The 23,442-nt window shown below is 43.0% G+C and overlaps 1 long non-coding RNA gene across 1 annotated transcript; it reads right to left on the bottom strand.

The window, feature by feature from the left end:
• Nucleotides 1-697: 697 nt before the first annotated feature.
• LOC120401672 lies at nt 698-3,023 on the bottom strand. Its single transcript, XR_005596635.1, has 2 exons — nt 2,910-3,023; nt 698-1,081 (listed from the first exon to the last, which is right to left on the bottom strand). It is a non-coding gene; the product is annotated as an uncharacterized LOC120401672 (long non-coding RNA).
• Between the last annotated feature and the right edge of the window lie 20,419 nt (nt 3,024-23,442).

Genomic DNA, 23,442 nt, shown 5'->3' with positions numbered 1-23,442 from the left:
CAGTCAGATGTGACTCTCAGCCAGACTGTAAAACAGAAGGTTTATTAGATGACGGGAACACAGTTTAAACAGAGCTTATTGGTACAGAAAACAGAACCCCTCTGTCAGGTCCATCTTGCGGGGTGGGGAGCCCAGAACCAAGTTCTGGGTCTCTCCCCATTTCCCCAGCCAGCTCCAAACTGACACTCCCTCCTCTGGCCTCTGTGTCTCTTCCGGACAAGGAGGCCACCTGATCTCTTTGTCCCCAACACCTTCAGTTGGCATCTTGCAGGGGAAACTGAGGCACCCACACAGTATTCAGAGAAAATATTAAGAACATTCCCACTTCATCACAACAGGTGCAACAAAATATAATACTGTATATTGAAGTAGGCAAGTGCTGCTTCTGACTTTCCACTTTTAATTGACCCTTGTAATCTTGTGGCGCTGACGCGTTGTAGCTTCATTTTATATCGGCTTACAGGGCGGGAGCGGGGGGGCACCACCATTTTGGGCCCCACCAAAAATTATACAAACCTGCCGCCTATGTATGTGTTGCCTGCTTTAACCTATGAGTAACTCCCTCATTTCCTTTTCCTAGCTAATAAATCCTTAATTAGTTTACTATAGGATTGGTTAGAAGCATTGCCTTTGATGTGAGGTACAAATTGACCTGGGGTAAGTGATTGGTCTGTTGAGACTGGAAGCAACCCGAGTATTTTCTGATTTTTGGAGTAAAGCAACCATTTATCACAGAGTCAAGCTTGGACAATGCCTAATACAATGAGATGCCAATCTTACTTGAGGCCTCTAATCACTACACTAATCCAATAATAATAGACCAATAGATCCATTACTTTGTTCCAAAACCTCGTTGTCAGTTGGAACCAATAAGAAACAGTTAACATTTTTTGCTCTGGAATTTCCATTAGGCAGCATGTGAAGGGGGTACTCATTGCTGAATTGCCTCCTCATGGCTAGTTGTGGTGTAGCAGGTCTCTTCCCATCTGACATTTCCCTGCTGACAGCTGCTCTGGTCATCTGGTGGTCCACCTCCTCCTGTGACTCAGCCCTCCATCCAGGTCACAATTTAAGTCCACCCCTTTTGGAGTAACAGAAAGTTCAGTAAACTAGTGTCCAAAACCTTGTATCAGGTCTTCAGGCCTGAGGCTGGGCTCTGTGATCCTCAGTCCCTTTTGTCAGGACTGTCCCTTCTGAGGGGCTTCACATCACCATCTCCAGTGGCTGGTAGGGGAACCCGGGTCCTCCCACTACACTGGGTTCCAACCCAGGGACCCTATAACCAGCAGCCAAGGACTGCTCTGTGCAACTGCTTGCTGCTTTCTCCCTGGACTTCTTCCTACCATGGCCTTTCTTGGACCTTCTCCCCAAACAAATCTCTAGGCTCACCCTTCTCTCACAGCTAGGACTCTGAAGGTTCCCCCCTGGAATCCAACAGAAAAATCTCAAGCTAAAAGTATAAATTTAAAGCAAGTTCTGACCTCCTCCGGCTTGACTTCTCATCCCTTCCTGATGCTCTGTTCCTCAGTCGAGCACGTCCCAAAGTTCTCTCACTGATAGGCCAAATCCTGCCCTGTTATCAGTGTTTACCACTGGACCTTGCTCCACTCCCAGTGGCTTTTCTCTTTCTTCTGGCCTCTTACCAGACTTCCTTACTCAGGAGAGGATGCCAGGGCCAGTTCAGACAGGTGGGCAGGCTCTCTCTCTCTCCAGAGAAACTACACACTCTCCCCCTACAGCCCTCTTTCTGGTCTGACCTTCCTCTGTTTCTAGTGCTCTCCCAATCCCTCCCCAGATAGCCTTCTTCCTCAGTTAAGCCTGTCTCTCCCTCCAGTTTCAGCTCAGTATGTTAACTGCCTCTGAGGCCCAGGTAGACCTATTCAGAGCTTGTGTGGGGTAAATACCCCATCACACAGCCATTTTGAAAAACCTTCAAGATCAGTTTATCTAAACAAATGCTAAAAATGAAAAATAAATTCTCATCTCCAGTAGACTCAGTGCTTGATTTTAGAGCCTTGCTTTCCTGCATACATTCAAATGCAGTACCATACCCCTCAGACGTTATCTCTGCAGCAGCTACACTACAATAGTACCTTTTATTTGGTTTTCTTCAAATTAGTCCCAGATTGCTCACATTTTACAGGGAATGCACTCATTGATTGTTGTAGACCATTAAGAGCTTTGGTCATTAACTTATTGCCTCAAGAGATCCCACTGAACAGTTTTTTAAGTGCTAATACTCAGCCTTCAGGCCAGTGAAACGAGAAGCCTTTATTGAGGATATCACATTGTCAGACAGCATAGTTTTCAACTGAATAACTTACTGCTCCAGTAGATTTTACATGCTGCTTGGCATTTTGACTTGGTCAGATGAGGAAGAAATCATACTAAAATAAACTAGATTTAAAGAGAATTTTTTTCTTCGAGTAGTGAATCCAAACATCAAATGCCAGCATTAGTACAATAGTGGCCTTCAGTTTCTATCTTTTGGATAATGTTTGTTCTTTTCATCAAGAAAAAAATAGTGTTGGTTAAACTCTGCCTAAACTAGCAGACACACAGTTTAATCATTCCATGAGAATTATCAGAGGCACACTGAGCCAGCAAATCTTGTAGAATTAACAGTCCTAGCCAATATTCCTCTACCTAACATCCAGCATCAGAATGCAGTTAACAGACTGATCATCAAGGTACAACAAATGCCACACCTGCTGCTGTTCAGGAATATATGAGGTGCACTCCACCACTGACTACATAGCAGGAATCCTATGCTGTACTTTCCATCTGGCTGATAACATCATCAGCTCACTGTGGTGGACAGAATCAGGGAGAGCCTCTGCCACTACCAGGAACTCCTACATCATCAGGTTGCATGAACAACGATCTGGCTTTGTCTTCCCATGCCACACCTGGATCCAGATTAACAGCTGAGACCAACCATGCCTGGGGCATCCAGAACAGCCCACTGTGCATCTGTGGTGCCGTGGAAGATGCTGGAGCCTGGGTCCTCTTGTGCCTCACAATACAAGTGGAAGTGTGCTTAGAGGAAGAACTTATTTGCTTTATATTGGCAAGCCCATCAGGTCATTAAGGGAGCCAATTAGTTCTCACAGACCCTCACTCTCTTAATTCAAAGCCTTCCCAGGGAGCATAGAGCTATCTGGCCATTATTTATGCCTCAGTAAATGAAGTATATTGACCTGTGTTTCCAGGACACTGTGAGTCTGCCTGCCTGCCTGCTTGGGGAGAATTGGGAAGGATTTTTTTCCTATTGGCAAAACTGGCAGGAACCCAAGGAGGAACTGCCTTTCTTGCATCATTGTAGAGGGACAATTTAGGTTAAAAGGAGTAAGACTAGGAATTTCAATGCTAGGAGGAATATGGGAATGTCAGTTCATTTCAACTTACAGCCAGTGTCTAGTGTGGATAAAAGCTAAAAGGGTCAGTTCCCAGGGGTAAGCAGGAGCTGGGATATGACTGATGGATCTTTGGCCAGAAAGGAGAAAAGGAGACTTTGCAGACTGAAGTACTTCTTGGTACCCCTACACTTCTTGTGGGGTGGTGATGAAAGAATTCAGAAGTGAGTTAGTGTCTGGGATAGGCCAAAGAGATTCAACCATGAATTATCAGTTGTATGGTGTGAGGCAGCTGAAGCCCATTGGACCCAGTTAAATGCATGATATGTGAGATAAGGTGGGCAGATAGCACCTCCTCCCTATTGTTAAATTAGTAAAGTTGCAGCTTGCTGCTTAAATCATCCCTATGTCTGTGTTTCAGTCATCCATATGGCCTGAGCAATGTGCTTCAGTTTTTCCTCTGTTATTGGAGTTTGTGATTAGATGTTGTTTATACTCATAGAGAAAATAAATTCCAAAAATAATCCCTAAACTCTTGAAAATGTTTTATAAAACACTATGTCCTACATAGAGATTTATACAGATTAACTGGCTCAGGAGGGGACCTAACTCCAGGATCCACTATGTGTGGGTTCAATCCCATAAATTCTAATTCACACTAATTAACTTCTTTGCTGTGGCTGCTCACCCAAGAGTTAATCATAGGCAAGATTCTATGTGGCCCATAACCAAGTGCACAGTGGAGAAGGAGGGAATAAGATGTCTACCTCCACCATCCTTTCATGACCCACCTATGATAATTGTTCTCCAAGCCCACTGAAGGTAGGACAAGAAGTAATGGGCTTAATCTGCAGAAAGAGAGATTTAGGTTAGATATTAAGAAAAACTTTCCAACTATCAGGGTAGCTAAGCTCTGGAGTAGGCTCCCAAGGGAGGCTGTGGACTTCTCCTCTTTGTCCCGCCTGTTTACAAAAACCTCCAAACACCTGTCAGGGAAAGGCTAGGTTACTCAGTCCTGCCACAGAGCAGGAGGCTGGACTTGATGATTTCTCCAGGTACCTTCCAGACTTATATTTCTATGATTGTATACAGGCAAGGAAGAACAGCAGCTCCTGTGCTCTGGTGAGCATGAGAAGTGCTCCCTCCCTTGGAGGCACTCAGCACCTTAAAGAGAGGCAGAGAGGAGGAAGGTTCGCTACTCTATACCTCTGTGCAGAGCTGACCAGTCACACAGGGTGGACAGGGATAGTTTGTTGAGCTGACAAAGCACTAAGGCAGTGTAGAAGTGGGCATGTACTTCTGCATTGTAGGGAGAGCTCCTGCAGATACTCTGCTTCCAGGTACACTCTATGGGGAGGTGCAGCTCTAACCATCCCTTTACTTTGGGCTGTACCTAAATGGCACATACGTGCCCATGTGATTGCAAGATAAGGCCTTAATGGCTGAATTCTGCCACCCTTACTTATAATGAGTAGTAGCCCCAATCAAAGACCATTAAAGGGGAGGAAGAATCATCTAGTGGTTAGGGCACTAGCCTGAGACTTGAACAACGCAGCTTCAATTGTCTGCTTTGCTACAGACTTCCTGTGTGACCTTCACCAAGTCACTTAGGACCAGATTTTAAAGATATTTAGGTGCCTGAAGATGCAAACAGGCACATTCTTTTCTTGCCACCTGAGCTATCAATAGAGCTCAATTTTGGTCAACATTCTGAAGAGCTGTGTACTTTGCAGATTCCATAGTATAGACAGCATTGCCTAGATAAGAACAAATGAAATAACAGAGACGCTGGAGAAAGTACAATGTTATTTTCAACATTTGGAGGAAATATTTTTAAATATATTTAACCTATGTCCACTTAGGTACTAACTTGTGCTTTAACAGAAAAAAGTTCATCTTCTGCAAACTCATACAAGCAATTGTAGTGTGTTGACAACTCGTAAAAGAGTAGGCTGTCCCTTTAAATTTCAGGGCTTTTTCCTGGTCTTGCTTACAGAGTAGGTCACTCTGTAGCAGTGGCAGAGCTAATAGGAGAGGTAAGGTGGCAACTGCTTACTGCTGGCCTAGGTATATGTGTGAAGCTTTTCACATGGCAGTGGAGAGAGAGGCTGCCCTATACTCACCCACCAGTGGTGGCTTCTATATACCATGGAGCTGGGCCTGGCTCCCCGCCCTGGGTGTTTCGACATGGCACACAGAGTCACGCTGTGACCCAATGCACCATGGCACAACACCATTCACTCACATTTGCCCAGCTGCCCCTCTGTCGTGTTGGACGGGTGGCTAGGCCAAACCTGACCCAACTTTGGTTGGACGAATTCCTGGAGATTTCATCACATGACATGATCTTTAATTAAAGATTTATCTTTAATTCCAGGAGACTCCAGGGCAATCCTGGAGGGTTAGCAGCCCTAATGGTGCTGCAACTGCAAGGTGCCAGGTTGGAACTCCTGGGAGTGGTGAGTTAGGTCCAGCCCCACAGCACAGGAGCTGTCACTGCCAAGTAAGCGTGGAGCAGGCTCACTATCCAGCTCACCTCAAAATATCCATCCCACACCAAATGCAAAACCTGGCTCTGTCACTGCTTTGTAGGGAAGTGTGTGATCTGTGCCTAGCAGCAGTCAGTTTGCGGACAGACCGCCTTCAATAATAGTAATGTGGGGTGAGCTGTGCCTCTCTGCTTTAGTGAGCAGCCTGCTTTGTCTACCTGTTTCCAGGTTACTGGGTGTTACTGTTCTGAATTCTAAGAAATAAAGTCATGTTATATTGCAACCTCCAAGCAAGAGTATGTATGGTTTTATCTAACTTCTCTGTGTGTGTGTGCTATAAACTTAACATCAATGTTATAATTACTAACTATGATAAATGCCCTTGCAGGCTTCAGTCACTCTGCATGGAGAAAGATCAGTGTGAAAAACAAACACCAGCTTCTTGCCACATATTTATAGATCCAAGAAATTGCTAAATTTAAGATAATGATATAATTACTTCTTATAATTGTGATATAAATTGGGAAAAAATCAGGAAATGAAAAATATTAATCATCTCATGATTTAAAAAGAGTTTACAGGTAGTGCAGGTCACTGAGGACTAGATCTACTGGTGTAAACTGGTGCAGCTCCATGGAAGCTAATAGAGCTATGTTGATTTACACCAGCTGATCATCCGGCCCTCTGCACCCACAGGTTGAGAAGCATTTGTTCCCACCAAAACCTTCAAAACAAACCCTTACACCTGGCAGCTCTGAACCTCCTACTTCTGATGACAACCTGCTGAAAACATCATTTATAATGCTGGCAGAATGAGACCCTGCATCAGCCAGGATGCTGTTAGGGAGATTATCAGGAGGAAGGAAAGTCAGAATATATGGATGAATTCAGATACATTTTGTATCAAGTATACTGCTGCTCTGGAGATTAGGGAGCCTGAAGTTCCTCCCAGCTGCATAGGTCAAGTAGCCCAGAAGGACATGGGCAGCTATAGGAAAGATTTTCCTGCCTGATCTGCCACCGCTGATACTCAGCAGAGGCTTGAGATAGAATTTTTAGTATCTCCATCCTCCTCCACTTGACTGTTCCTACCCAGGTGTGGAAATGATACCTGCTCCCTACTGAGGGCAGGAGGAATGAAGGAGATCAGACGCCTGGATACCAGTCTATATGGGCAAGAGTACAGGCTTTGTCATCTCAATTTCCACCTAATCATAGGTGGTTGGGGATGGGAGGTGTTCAGTTAGCCTGGCAGTGGCTAAGGGAGGAGCATACCAGCAGCCCTATCATGGCTGGGAGAAAAAGATGTTTTAGGATTGACTAAGAAGAGATGTAGGAGAAAAGAAAGGTGAAGTGAGGGAGGAATAGGAGTATGGAGATGCGAAAGTGGGGAGCAGGGATGGATTTAGAGGCAGGTGACCCAGGCAACTGCCTAGGATGCTGGGCTTGGAGGTGCCATGCTCCGGGTGCTGTTTTTGTTGTTAGTGACAAAAGGGAAAATAGAATGTTTGAAGAAAACTGTTTCAGGTATTCTTTATGTGGATTCATTTTTCACTAACCTTCTAGAATGTTCTCGACCTTTGTAGAATCTTGTGGAACCTTCAAGACTTTCTGGGAACTATGTTTTCCTTTAACCTCTTAGAATGTTGTCAGCCATGTCCTCATGGGTATGTAACACCTTTGGGGTTTAGAGAGCATGGCCCCTTTAACTCTTTTTCCCAGGGGGGAGGGGGAGAGTAAGAAAAAAGGAGGGAAACTCCAGGGGGCAGCACTGGAGCTCCAGGGAGGGAGAGAGGCAGCCGGCAGGCCCTGGAAAAGTGAAGCAGGGAGAACCTACCAGAGGCCTGAGCAGGAGAGGCCCAATCAGGGACAGCCCAGGACAGGAGCCAGGAGGAGCTCTGTCCCCAGGAGGAATAGCTCGAGAAGGACAGGCCGGATCTGGACCCAGTATCACTGCTGCCCAGGGCTGCATGGGCTCTGAATACTGGGGCTTGTGACTCTGCACTGGGAACAAAGAGGGAGGCTGTAGATAGTTAAGTGGGGAGGTTGTCGCTCTGTGTGGCTTTGCAGAGAGCAGCAGAAGAGGGCACCGGAAGGGTCTGTTGGGGGAAAGTTCACTGGCGCCGAAGACGACCGGGAGCACCCAAGACTCACCACTGGACTGGAACTTTGCTCATGCCTCCTGAACTCTGTGTGCAGACACATTGCTTAGTGTCTGCCCTTCCAGACTGTGCCACCACTGGGCCCGTGGGGCCTTGGTTTGAATGCAGCCCTGTTTTACTGCTCCCCCTATATTTCCCTTTGTTGTTTTTCTCCTCTCATCCCTCTGTAAATAAATATCTCCTTTTGTTATACCCATTGTACTTTTCCTGTGGATGTGTGTGTTCACTCTGGGGGGTTTGGAACAGATGCCCCTGGGGTGGAAGAGATTTCTCCTGCTGCATTCCTGCGCATGCCTTCTCTTGGCCAGAGCTGCCTGCAGACTCCATCTTGGCCACGAGAGTGTTAAAGTTACAGGTAGATAAGGGGCAGGGTGTCACCAGTCATTCAGTGAGATATAAGAATGAACTAAGAGCCCAGCTGTGATATTGTGAGCCTTGTTTTATTGTATAATTGGAAAGTGTACTTGTGATGTAAGACTTGAAGAGTATAAGTAGCAATTAATAAAGGACATATTTAATGAGATGCCAGAGATATCTTTTGAACCCCTATCTGGGCAACAATATAAAAGAAATACTGTTATGTCTTTTGCCATATATAATATATAATGCTTGATGACTTTCTAAGACTGCAGAACATAAACTTTTGCTTGCCCTAATACTGTCTGTTTTCCCGCATAGAAAATAAAAGATGTCCCTGAAGAAGCCTTCAAGAGCTCAGCATAAGAAGTGAAAAGCTCAATTCGAATCTAGTTTGAAGCAAGGGAAAAATTTCATAGGAAAATATCTGAAACAGAACAACATAGACCAGACTCTAGGCAGTAGCGATTGTCTCAGTGCAGAAGAAATTGAAGAGTGAAGTGTAAATGATGGAAGTCCTATTACTAAGGAATTAGCAGATTGACCTGAAGATAAGGAATGGAAATGAGAGGAAAGTGACAGAGAACTCTCCAGTTTTCCTGGTGGCATAAAAGAGAGTGATGATGAAGAATGTGGGTCACATGAAAAGGTGAGTAATGACAAAGAAAAATCTGATTTACATGAAAAGGAGAGAAACAGCCTCGCATGATGACAGAAACAGCAGTGAGAAAAACTGTACACCACAAATTGATACATCAGATCCTGCTTGATGGCCAGTGATCCTAAATTCTGCCAATATTGATCATAAAATTTTGAACGGGTTGGCAATATCATGGATATGACATTTCCAGTAAATGAGGAGAAGCAACATTTCTCAAAGTCACACTGCGAAAGAGTGCTTGAGAATGGTGAGAAACTGAATTGGTGTTAGCTAGTTTACTCTAAATCAACTGACAAAGAGCTCTGTTTTTGTTGCAGAATATTTGACATGAATGCAAAATCTTTGCTTGTGCTTTCTGCGTACAATTATTGGCATCACTTGGCTGATGCTCTGCAGCAACCTGAAAAGTCAGCAGGGCATTTTACAGCCTACTCCACATGGATGGAGGTCGAGTCCAGACTCCAGCAGCTAAATGCATAGACTCAGAAAACCAGCGCATTATTAATGTAGAAACTCAGTATTAGAGAAATGTGCTTGAGCGTCTGATCTCAATTACTCTCTTCCTTGCAAAGAAAAATTTGGCTTTCAGATAAATTGTTGACTGAACATAATGGTAATTTCCTCAATTTGGTAGAGTTCCTTGGGAAATACGATGATGTCATGCCTGAGCACCTACGTTGAGTACTTCATAAAGAAGCTATGGACCATTATTGCAGCAAAACAATTAAAAATGAATTGATTGACCTTAGGGCAAGGAAGGTGATTGATAACATATTGATGCAGCTTGGCAAAGTGAAATATTATGCCATAATAATTGACTGCACTCCTGACATTAGTTACAGTGAAAAGATGTTATTTACAGTAAGATTTATTGACGACAAGAATAGCTGTATCCAAGCAAAGGAACATTTTATCTGTTTCTGGTCTGTGGATGATTCTACTGGAAAAGACCTAATGGAACTGTTTATAAATGTTTTAAATGAGAATAAAATAAAGCTTTAGGACTGCTGCAGCCAGGGATACAACAACAGTGAAAACATGGAGGGAAGAAACAGTGGTGTTCAGGCAAGGATCCTTGCACTGAATGCAAGAGCTTTTTTCATGCCTTGTAGCTGCCAGTCCCTCAACCTGATGTCAGATGCAAAGTCATCTTCTTTAGATACAGTATCTCTCTTTGGAGTACTGCAAAGAATATATGTCCTGTTTTCAGCATCAACTATTAGGTGGAAGATCCTCGTGGACAATGTTACAAATGTGACTGTGAAGCCACTAAGTGACACTCACTAGGAGAGACGTATGGACAGCGTAAGTCCAGTAAGGTACCAAAGACTGAGGTTTACGATGCCCTGTTGGAACTGGTGCAGTCGAGTAAAGCCAAGGCTGGAATCCAACACGAGGCTCAAAGCTTGGCAAACCAGATCACTGACTTCAAATTTCTGGCCTCGGTTGTGGTTTGGTATGATGTCTCGTTCCAAGTAAATGTTGTAAGCAAGGCATTACAAACTCAGTCAATGGACATCGTGACTGCTACTACTTTGATGAGAAGCTGCCTTGATTTCGTTGTGGCCTACAGAGGCATTTGAAGATACCATCACTGTTGCTAAAGAAATGGTGGAAAACTTAGATGTTGAGCCTGTCTTCAAGGCAACTTGTATTCATCAGAAGAAGCATCAGTTGTTTGTGAGGGCAGAGATAAGCCGATGGGAAGGTTGAAAGAAAAATTCAAAAGGGAGTTTTTTTGCTCACTTGTTGATATTGCTTGAGTGTCCATTGAAGAAAGATTTGGACAAATGAAGCACCATGAAAAGACCTGGGGGGCTTGCGGGGGGGGAAGGAGGGAAGGTTGTATGACCTTAGTAAGCTGCCAGTGGACAGAAAAACACTCTTGAACAACTGTATGGACCTTCACTGGACGCTGACACATGGGGAATGTTCAGACATCAATGATAAAGAACTCTATGTCGAAACTGGACAACATCTGTCACATTTTGTAAAACGAGAAGCACTCTCCACTCCAAGTTCTCCTGTTCATTCATGATGCAGAGCTGAAGGACACTTTTCCTAACGCATGGATTGCTTTGAGGATTCTGCTCATGCTGCCTGTCACAGTCGCGAGCAGTGAGCGCTGCTTTTTGAAGCTCAGGATCATTAAAATATATCTTCAGCTGATGAGAGATTGACATCACTTGCTATTTTATTGCTTGAAAATGCCTTTGGCCAGTCTTTGGATCTCTCTGATGCTGTGCTTCAGTTTGCAAGGGCAAAGGCAAGAAAAGCGACCTTTTGAACTAAAAACTAGGGTTGACATTCTAAGGCTATTTAATACTGGTCCACTCAATGTTGGTGCACAAGTCAATTGCTTGATGTTAGTACATTTCAGTTACTCTTAAAATTAAAAAGTTTCTATAAGCTTTTCCTCTATAAGAGGAAATTAATAAAATTCAATGTGGTGTACAATAGAGGTACACCACATTGAAACTTTGCCCATTACTGAAGTCAGTTGAGTCTGTAACTTGATACATAATAAATGTATCTTTTAAATATATATATTATTTACTTCTATAAAGTGGTAAGATATCAGAAGTGTTAAACCAGGTTACTGTGGCCACACGCTCACCTGCACCATTGACGTGTATGCGTACATCCTTCATAGGTACTAGAACTATGAAGGGAGCACTACCACACCTGGCTTGAAGTGGTTTCCATCATATACAGGGTTTACAGTTTGGTTCAATGGTTCCCAGCACCCCCACCATGCAAATTGTTCCATGACCCCTGACAACCTCTCATACACACACACGTGCGCGCTCATACCTTCCCACATGTGTGTGTGGGCACGTATGCTGTCATTTAGAAGATTTCCAATTAGAAAAATGTATAGCAACTTCCAGCATCAGAGAACAAAAGTGCTTTCTCCGTTAGAATAACAAAAAGGGTTTGCAGATTCTAGGAGACCATGCAATTAATGAAAGATGCCTTGTAAATTCTTGATTTGTTGTTGTTTAAAACTGGGAAACTTGCACTGTTATTTATTGGTGGGTGACAAGCTACTGTAGCACTAGATAAAATGTATTTTTTACCAGAGCTCTGGATTTAAAAGCAACATTAGAGCTCACTGACTCAAACGTTTAACCTGATTTATGGGCTGTACAGAGAGTACTAAGGCTAAGTCTCACTAAGATCGCTTTAAATGACTTTTAAAATTAAGTAAAGAAGCAAATGTAACAACTAATCTAAACATGCTGTGAAACATTAATTATGCATTTCAAGTGAAGGGAATAAACAAGAAATAATTTAATCTGTGACATAAAATAAATCCCAAAATGTATCCTTGCTGAAGGCATTTTATAAATAAACACTTGTTTTTAAGTCACAAAGGAACTGGAGATGAAACCATTAGTAACTGAGTCAGAAGCTGTTTATTATTATTATTTTTGCAGTCATCTCTTAAAAACACAGAAGCCAGTTCTAAAGATGAATATGCTGAGAGAAGAGTAAAGTACCCTAACATGAAAGGGAAGGGAAGATCTTTAAGTTATGCCTAATAGGGTTTGTTACTAGTGAGCGTAAGATTTCAGTTGCAATTGCTGAGTCAAACTGGACAGTCTCTACGGAAAAGGATAAATGGACATAAATCAGATATTAGGAATGGCAATATACAAAAACCTGTAGGAGAACACTTCAACCTCCCTGGCCACACAATAGCAGATCTTAAGGTGGCCATCCTGCAGCAAAAAAACTTCAGGACCAGACTTCAGAGAGAAACTGCTGAGCTTCAGTTCATCTACAAATTTGACACCATCAGCTCAGGATTAAACAAAGACTGTGAATGGCTTGCCAACTACAAAACCAGTTTCTCCTCTCTTGGTTTTAACACCTCAGCTGCTAGAAGAGGGCCTCATCCTCCCTGATTGAACTAACCTCATTATCTCTAGCCTGCTTCTTGCTTGCTTATATATACCTGCCCCTGGAAATTTCCACTACATGCATCCGACGAAGTGGGTATTCACCCACGAAAGCTCATGCTCCCAAATGTCTGTTAGTCTATAAGATGCCACAAGACTCTTTGCTGCTTGAGCCAATAAGAAGCAAATCTGAATGGTGCATGCAGCTGTAATATTTTTTGACAACATCTTATGCCCCTGCCAGCATCTGGAGACAGCAATATTTCCCTAAAGAAATATTCATAACACCTTAGGTGTAAATTCCTTGATGTTTTATCAATATGCAGAAAGTTCTCTATGTGAAATAAATTGCACACATTACAGTATACGTATTTCATAAACATATTGAAGCAGTGCACAACGAAAGGGGCCTAATCAATACTAGAAATAAGAAAGATTGGGAAAACTTACCTGGAAAGTAAACATCCCATGTCCCCCTTGAGGAGCTTGCTTTAACCGCTTCATTGTGATTTCTGTTATATCTTAAGCTCTGCACTGGAACACACCTATATACTATGGAAGCACCTGGAGCTTCAAAGGAATCTCAGGCAAGTGTCAGAAATATCAGGCATATTTATTCAGCAGAGAAGCAGTTAAAGTCAGAGACACTAGAAATGAAATCCTCATGCCCTCCAAAAACTATAGAAGAGAGGAAAGAAAATGAGAACAGAAACATTGAGCTGTGGACTGCCTACCTCTTTCTCTCCCCCTCCCCCCACCCACAAATAACCCAAGTAACATGGAGTGTTCTACAGGGGGACCTAGTGAGATACATGTACCTCTCTGAATATTTAATACAGAAGAATCATAGAATCATAGAATATCAGGGTTGGAAGGGACCTCAGGAGGTCATCTAGTCCAACCCCCTGCTCAAAGCAGGACCAATTCCCAACTAAATCATCCCAGCCAGGGCTTTGTCAAGCCTGACCTTAAAAACCTCTAAGGAAGGATATTCTACCATGTCCCTAGGTAACCCATTCCAGTGCATCACCACCCTCCTAGTGAAAAAGTTTTTCCTAATATCCAACCCCAACCTCCCTCACTGCAACTTGAGACCATTACTTTTTGTTGTCAAGAGACTGCTAAGATTTCAGGAGGGAAAGAGACCAAGCAGCCTATCCAGGTTTGTTCACATCTCTGTCTAGTGTTTGCACTCTGTAGTGTTTCCCCCACCCAACATGTGCCTTTCTAACTCTTTTCTGAATATGTTCATAGTTAGAGGATCTCTTGCTGCTTTCAATAAGCCATACCACACATTACTTGCCCTGTATGTAAATATGTTTTCCTGAACATAGGGACTGGATCTTTCTTTTCTTCATTATTTACATCACTTTATAGTTATTAATGTGGTAGTGACAAAATGTCTCAATCAGGGTTGGGACCCATTGTGCTAGGTGCAGATAAGGACCTGGCCTGAATGAACATACAATCTAATTTGAATCAAGATATAACAAGCGACTATTTTCAGTACATATACTCATGGCTTGGAGATTTTGTTTAGTGAAGGGAGAATCTCCAGAGGCACAGAGGTTAGATTTCCATAAGCATCCAAATGTTCAACATCTTTTTCAAAATTAAGTCAATCTACTCATACTGTGTATATTCAGTTAGTCCTGAGTCTAATCTCACAGTGCTGCAAATCTACATCCACTGCAGTGAAGTCAATAGAATTATGTCACTATAAAACACTGTAAGCACAAAGACAGACAACCTCTACAATCTCTTAACAGTTGAAGAACCTCTCTCTCCTTTAAGGTGGCAGGAATCTGTGAGCTGGAATGTGCCTTATAGGCACTTAGACAAATTGAGCGTGCCAGGAGGCATTGTGCTAAAGAGAAGACTTACTAGAGGAATGGGCTGTTGCAGTATCCCTTAAAAGGGGACAATGTGTTTTCTCCTCCACAGCAAACCAGTTCTGCTGTCCAGTTGTGGAGGGCTTAAGGCCATTATTGCAGTTTTTGAGTTGGCTAGCTGCCCTTAGACTTGTGCTGTGCCTGTGCGTGCGAGCACAAGGACTAAACATATTCTTGCTTCCTATGCGGGAGCATTAGATGGGAAGTTCCTTGCACATGCATGTATGCATGTCCTGTGACCCAGAGTGAGCAGACCACAAGCTAGTCCTTTATAGGAAATTGTTCCAAGATTGTCTTGTTAAGCAGATAGGTACAGACAGATTACAGTGCTGTAACACTAATAACAAAGTCTGTTCAGTTTGTGCAGTGCAGGAGTTCAGTAGAGCTGGATTTAAGGACTTCAGTATCTCATCCAGAGGTTAGGAGTCTATTACAGGAGTGAGTGGGTGAGGTTCTGTGGCCTGCAATAGGCAGAAGGTGAGATTAGATCAGGGATCAGCAACCTTTGGCCTGCGGCCCGCCAGGGTAAGCACCCTGGCAGGCCTGGCCGGTTTGTTTACCTGCCACGTTTGCAGGTTCGGCTGATCGCGGCTCCCACTCGTCCGTGGGCTGAGGGATGTGCTGGCTGCCCTTCCCGCAGCCCCCATTGGCCTGGAGCAGCGAACCGCAGCCAGTGGAAGCCGCGATCAGCCGAACCTGGGGACACGGCAGGTAAACAAACTGGCCCAGCCCGCCAGGGTGCTTACCCTGGCAGGCCATGGGCCAAAGGTTGCCGATCCCTGGATTAGATTATCATGATGGTCCCTTCTGACCAAATCTATGAATCTATGATGCTATGAGCTTTCTTGTCCCATGAATATTTTTGAGAATTCAATTTTCCCCCCATCTCAAACTGCAAAGAAAAATCAAAATCTCAAAAATATTTGCAAAACAAAAACTCAAAAAATGTTTTCATTTCTAGTCAATCAAAATGTTTTGTTTTGATCATTTCAGAACATTTAGTTTAGATTTCAACCTTTATTAAAAACTTTTTTTCAGTGCAATTAGCTTAAATTTTGAAACATAGTCATTTCTTTCAAAAATGCCAAAATGAAATGATTTGACAGTTTAGAAACTTTTTACCTCAACATTCTTTTCAAGTCAGGAAATTCACTGAACCCAACTCTGTTTCACAACAGTTTTGGCTTTTCACAAGATGGCATTTTTTATGAAAAAATAATCAAAAATTCCTGATCAGCTCTAGAGTTCAAGCCAAGGGAGAACTCATTTGGGTCAAGAATATTACTAGTTATTCTGCCATGGGATTTAGTACTTCTATCATTTTTTTCTTCTTTTACTGGATTCTGCCCTATTAATACTGAGTACAGATAAACTATCAGCCACATCCTAATCCCTTAACACTTGCAAATCAACAGAGAAAATGACTGACTGAATTTACATTATTTTGGCAGATGTATGTCTAGGATATGGGCACACAGGACCAAATTCCCAGTTGCATTTCAGGCTCTTTGCACCACCTGAGAATTTCCCAGGCTGAACTGGACCTTGTCACTATTCAGCCCCCAGCAGCAGGGCCAGGGGTCCTGGCCAGATCATTCTGCATTCCAACTGTGCTCAACCAGCAGGTAGTCCTTTATGATCTTCAGATTGCTCTATTGCTCCAAAGCTTAGGGCAGCACAGAATCAGATCTTAGCATCCTGGCAGCCCCACCCCTCCCACTCACTGCACAAAACTCAGCTCAGCAGACTAGGCAATAACATTTTGAAGTAATTCCAGCAGATTATGTATGATATATAAAAATAATAATTCTTCTCCAGTGCTCAGTGATGACAGCTTTATAATCATGATTGTGCCTATATGTTTGTTCTGTGTTATAACCAGGTGCACATTATTCAGCTCATAAACATGCACTGTGAGAAGCAGATCTATTGAAAACATCTCTCACAAACAAGAGACAAGGCGTTTTTAAAGCTGATTATTCACTTGTTTTCTCCTTCCTTCGAGGTTTTTAAGGTCATGCTTGACAAAGCCCTGGCTGGGATGATTTAGTTGGGGATTGTCCTGCTTTGAGCAGGGGGTTGGACTAGATGGCCTCCTGAGGTCCCTTCCAACCTGATATTCTATGATTCTATGATTCTCCATTCTAATATGTTATAGGAAGATACATCATATAAGTTAAATTACATATAAGAAAAAATACATTTATCTGAAAGGAATGCACTGGATAAGTTTACAATGATCACCCTGAAATCTGAACCTTTAAGGGTAGGAGATATTTCTGGGCACTTATTTCCCTAGAAAAGTTTTATCATTTTTCTTCAAGATGTAACAAGTGGATGAAAGAGCAAGCATCTTTTTTTTTAATGCTTGATGATACATTAGAAGATCATGTACACATTGGACCAAAGATATTGCACATCTGTCCACTTCAAGCATGGTTTTAAACTCTACTGGGATCCTTAATTGTCTTTTGAGGGGGTGTAAATGAACTTGTGATGATTTATTTTTCTTCTGTATCTTAAAGTTGTATTGCAGCTGGTTATTGTTTTAAAAGATTAAATGAAAATCTCAAAGAAATAAAAACATTAAATTGCATGCTTCTGAAGCTTAATCCATGTGCAGTTTTTTTGACAGTCAAGCTTGACCTCACACTCAGTTCAGACACTTGCACCTATATACAACTCATGCCCTCAGCCTGCTTATGCTGCAGTATGTTCATTGAGAAAATTACCCCATGTATTCAACAGCTCTTCAGGATTCACACTTGGAGTCATCTGAACTTTGGCCAAGCCTCAGTAACATGCTTTTTTAAATCAGATTTCTCATTGCAAGGATGACACACTACTGATGGTGAGCCTGAAAGCCTGGACATCCCATTCCGCCTATGCTTGAATCTTTGGCAAGCAGCTTGTAGTAAACATTTATCTTAGTTCTTTTACAATCATAAATTATTTTGGGATATTCTTTTGTAGCAGAAGAAAACTTTGCCAGAGAGGTTAATAAGCTGCTTAAAATGAAGAATAGCTCAGGATATATATATAAAGTAATCTGTTACCTCCATCTGCCTTTCCTTTTGCTTTTTCCTTTTACAAGGAGGCTGATTTACAGCTGTTGTAGGAAACATGACTTTGAATTCCCTAAGATTGGTGCATAAATGTGAACTGATATTGGGGTGGGGATGGGGGTGGGGGGATTGGTTCGCTATTATATCTGCCATGATCCCAAGAGTGTGTTATAAACATGCCAAACTGCCAGCATTTTTTTTAATGTAACCATTTCATATATGGAGTGCTACACATTTCTAACACGCATGGAAGGATTGGGAGAGCTGCAAGACTGGAGTATTGCCTGACTACACAAATATTTTGTCTAGTGATCAAAGTGGTACAGTTATAAACATGCACCTGTCAGCTGGCCTCAGGTCATGCAATAATTTTTGCACGTGGCTTTGTAAATCTGCAGCACAGCCTTTTATGATAAGAACATGTGACAATGGACCTAGGAATGTAGAGAAAATGCAGCCAAGAATGTAATGAATGGTTTGCTACAAACTATAATATCTGGCAGTATCATCACTTAGTAGTTCTATAGTGGTCTTAATCCAAACCTGCACAGATGGCTATTTACTGGATATTTCCTTTTCATCGCTACAGATAAGACAGTGTCACTTCTCTGGGACTTGTGCTGCTTCATCTAAAGACCTTGGTGTTGCATTTTATACATATTTCAGAACTAGTGGCTTACTTATTTTCGGAGAGGCTGCACAGTTTGGTGGACTAAGTACAAGGCTAAAAGCTGGGAACTGCTGAGTTCTAATTCTGGCTCTGACACTGACTTGCACTGTGGTTTAAATTTAAACTCTCTGTCTCGTTTTCTCCCTAAAAGTTAAAGGAGGTCATATTATTTATGAACCATTAAGAGGGTTTGGACAGACAACTATGATTATGGTTTTACAGTGTTTTGAAAATGTAAAGCAGTAAATCTGTCCACCATGACAACCACAAGTAGCTGGGGTTGGAACAAGGTTTTCCTGGGTATTGGATGGAGGCTGACTCCTCTCACTGGGGAAAGAGCCTTAGTTAGAGGAAGATGTATGTGTTAGTGGTTGTGGGGTAGGCCATACTGAACTACTTGGGGATGTTATTCATCCTGGCTGGACAAAAAGATGTGTGGTAGTTGCAGCAGTCTCTTAGTTTGTGGGGACTGCTGGGTTGAGCCCTCTGCCAGAGGCAAGGTGAGTTCACTTCCACCTCCTTATTGCCCCTCAACCAGCTGCAGGTAAAAGAGATCTATCCTGAGATGAGAGAAGGCCCTAGGTCACCGGGAATCACAATGTGATTGGAACAAAGCTCATGCCTGGGGCAGGAGCAAGAAGGCAGCTAACACAAATGCAGGGCCTCAGCAGCATGCCCTAAGTTGAAGCATAGCATGTGTAAGCTGGCAGATGTTACTGGTGTGTGTTGCAGTCTCAGCCTGAGAGCATCAGCAGCTTGAGGTTGCTTTGCCAGGTGCTTCACGGACAGATGCTCCTTTCTCCCAGCCAACGACCAGGAGCGGAGCAGCCTCCAGGCCTCCACTGGCCCAAAATCCATCAGCTCAATCTGGACCTACCTCAGGTCACAGAGTGGCAGAGTTATAATACAGTTACTTCTGCAGCTGTAAGTGAGACTGCAATAACCTCAACTGTTTCTGTTTCCCTGCCATATAATGTGGGGCATTGGCTAGGGGAGCTACACACTTCTCTTCCCAATTCAGCCGGCCAGGGACAAACAGCAGATGATGGATGCATGCTCCTTTCACAGAGCTCTTCCCACATAGAATACTCACACCAGCTCTATGTTTCTTGAGCCCTCAGCAATGGTGGGAGTATGTGTGTGATGAAAATATTCCCCTACATGAATGTGGAGAAATTTGGGGGATTAAGGAAATTGGGGACTGAGGTAATTAGTGTATAATAATAATTAGCAAATGGTAAGAAACAAGCAAACAAATAGATATGCTTGACTGGGAAAATATTGAATATTTATAGCAAGGGAAAAAAGTTACTACATACTGCAAAGGCTTGGTGCAGCTTACTTTAGTTAGTTGCATACTTTTCTTTCAATTTATTTTACATTAGCAATCAGCTGAATAACCCATTTCACTCCATGAGAAAGGTATATATCCTATAGACTTGGCTGCAAAAGCAATCATATTAAAATTATAATTTTAAAAATTGGTCTTCATGCCCTCTGTTCCCAGGCTACATCTTTCATATTTTACTGGAACCTCAGTTAGATGACATAAACTGATGAATCAAGCAGCCATTTGAAGAATAGTTGGATAATTTCTGCACCAGCATCAATTGCTGTTCTACTTAAAGCTCACAGGGAATCCACATCTTTTAAAAATATTTACATCAAGGCAGGCAAAGAAAGCCCATTCCTACTGCCCTTACTGGATTGTAGGTTCTAGCTAGGACAGGTGGCATAGACAGGAACAGCTTCGCTGGAACATTCACAAAGGGAATTGGGACAGAAAGAATGCACTGTTGTGGTATTTCCAGTTGGAAATAAAGCAAAACAATACAGCTATATCATGTTTTGTTTCCCAGTTAGAAAAATGCAAGGTATTCTAATATACAGGAGAGCATTAGGAAGTCAGCACAGTGCATATTGGATGTACTGCAGAACAGCAAGGAGGTTACAGAGTTAACTTTAACAGCTATTAGAAATCTGATAAAACTTTGGTTGGTATGGGGGTGATAGCTGGGTATAGTGGAGGAGAATTAGGTATTAATGAGAAATTATTATGCAAAAGGGTTAGAGCTCCTGTCCTCCACCCTAGTGCCCCATAAAATACAAACACTTACAAAAGACAGCAATCATGCCACCTTATGCTCCGATCTTGTCAGCTCTCACAAACCAAAGGCCATTGACGTCTCTGGGGGCAGGGATAGACCAAAGCCTGGCAGACTAGGTCAGTATTTAGATAGGAGACCTCTGAGGAACACATGGTTCAGGAAGTGGTATAGGTGATCCATGAAATGGCAGTCTTCCAAATGAAGAAATACTGAATCAAGTATCCTGGTGTAATGTTTGGGGAACATTTCTCTACCGCTCTTTGGATGAGATTTAAATGGCTTATTGTCATTACAGAGAGCAGAATCTGAAGCCATGGTGGTTTATGGCCATGTAGCTGAAATGAGAGAATTTGGCACTCTGTGTGGGCATGGAGAGGCAGGGAAGAGTTTTTCTTAAAAGTTAAATATCATGGGGCCTTCACATCCAGACCAGTTCCAAATGGCATTTCAAAATTTACTTCCCCTCTCCCCATAAGATCCTTGTCATCTCTACAAATCTAGCTGGGTAAATGTCTGCTCCTCCTTCCTGAATCTCATAGGAAAGTTTAATTCTGGCAGCCAGTATCTACAGAGAAGAGTCAATGTGACAGCAAGAGGCAGAGGTTAAAGGGGTAAAGGCAGGAGTTTGTTCCTACTGGTATTTCCTGGTGTGATAAACTCAGGACAGAGGGCTGCAAGGGTGGGGGTGGAGGGTAGAAAATAGTCCCAGAAGATTAAAAGGCCCTCCTCCTTATCAACTGAGGAGGGGTGACTACAGGTCAGTCGGGTTCACCTGAGAAGAGGTGATCCTGATTGATCACCAGAGATCAATTAGGATCAGCTGAGAGGGAGTTACCTGAGGTCAATTAGGATCAGCTGATTCCAACTAAGGGCTGCCTGAGACCTTTTTAAACCCTCCCCTGCTGGGAGAAGGGAGAAGAGAGAGAGAGAAGGAGTCAAGCTGCTAGTAGGGCAGCACCAGCAGCAGCAGCGAGCCTCACTAGGAGGGGAGGTTGCATTCCCTCCCATAAGGGAGAAAAACAAGCCCAGAGGACTGGCTGAGAGAAGGAATGGACAGTCTCTGCGGAGCCAAGAGGGACTGTTTTACCCCATGCCCATCTCACCAAGGCTAAAAACAGCTGAGTCTGGTGAGACCGAGAAAGTGCCTTGCCACAGTGGATAGTACCATGGTACTTTTGGAAAGTTAGGCTAGTTGAACTATTTAATTCTGGAAATTCCATTCAGTTCAAGCCATTGTACAATTATGTTTAAAAAACATATGAGAAATGTTAATTAGTATGCTCATTAATAATTGTAAGGGTTTTTCTTTTTAAATTAAATGTAAATGTCTCAGTTTTGAGCAGGAAGCACAAACTCTTTGTCTTTGGATATAAATAATCTTATATTTTCCTTAAATATGACTTTACATTCTCTCCCAGTTATAATGTCCATTTTATCCATAGGCCAAGTGGTACAATCCTTTCATATATTAGGGCAGGTCTACACTACAGCTGGGATCGATGCTCTGAGATCGATCCACCAGAGGTTGATTTAGCAGGTCTAGTGAAGACCTGCCAAATTGACAGCAGATTGCTCTCCAGTCGACCCCTGTACGCTATCCCCTACAAGAAGAGTAAGGTAAGTTGACAGGAGAGTTTCTCCCATCGCCGCCTCCCGCCTCCTCCAGTGGTGTAGACCCTGCAGTAACTCAGCCTAAGGTACGTCAACTCCAGCTACGTTATTCATGTAGTGTAAGTCGACTTACCATGGTAGTGTAGACATAGCCTGAGACTTTGACTTCTGGTGACCAGGTTTAAAAACTAGCTTTAAAAAAATCCCATGGGGACATTTGTATACATCACAAATTTGCTCACTCTAGTTTGGCATGCCTGGGAGCATAGTATACAGAGTTCTGAATGGGATTAAGGTGTGTTGTTTCTGTAGGGAAACTTGAATACATTTGAACAAGCTTTACCTTGTGCAGTTTCTGTCATGAGTACTGAAATTCACTGATTTCATTTAAATGTTATAAAAATACCAAAACATAACAATGGAATAATAATGTAGATTACACAGGGCATGTAGCAGGTCAGTCCTGAGTAGGGAGGCCATTCAGGGCAGATTGGCAGAGGCCCTGGGGGGTTTTCACCTTCCTCTGCAGCGTGGGGCACGGGTCACTTGCTGGAGGATTCTCTGCACCTCGAAGTATTTAAACCACAATTTGAGGACTTCAGTAGCTCAAACATAGGTTAGAGGTGAAACAGTAGTGGGTGGGTGAGATTCTGAGGCTTGCGTTGTGCAGGAGGTCAGACTAGATGATCATAATGGTCCTTTCTGACATTAAAGTCTATGATTCATCCAGTTTAAAGTTGGACAGTCCTAGATTGGTGCAGCACTGTCCCTGTCCGGTAGGGCCTTAGTACCAAATGTGTCTTTTGTCCAGTTACAATGAGAAGAGAGAAGGAGGAGACTGGGTGCAGGAGGATGCCAGAGGGAGGCAAGGGAGCAGGGGTAGTGATGATCTATATTTTGGGGATGTGTAGGTGGCCACCTGATGCCTGATTGCCTAGAGGTCAAGCCATGCCTTCACAATTCTTTGCAGTCTCTTTGCTCTGGAGTGGCCCTGCCAGGTCATACACAGCAGTCCCAGCCCTTCTCAGATGCCCCTTGGACTTCTGTGACAACAGAGGGTAGGGGGAACAAGGTATGGGGATCCAGGCCTGCCTACTGCAATGGGTCCCAATCCAGGGCCCTAAAAGGTTGTTACAGTGTCTGGATCACTCATCGACCCACCCAAA

The sequence above is a fragment of the Mauremys reevesii genome, linkage group 3 (genome assembly GCF_016161935.1).
Source record: "Mauremys reevesii isolate NIE-2019 linkage group 3, ASM1616193v1, whole genome shotgun sequence".
NCBI classification, from domain to species: Eukaryota; Metazoa; Chordata; order Testudines; family Geoemydidae; genus Mauremys; species Mauremys reevesii.
This window is presented reverse-complemented; position numbering and strand designations above follow the sequence as displayed.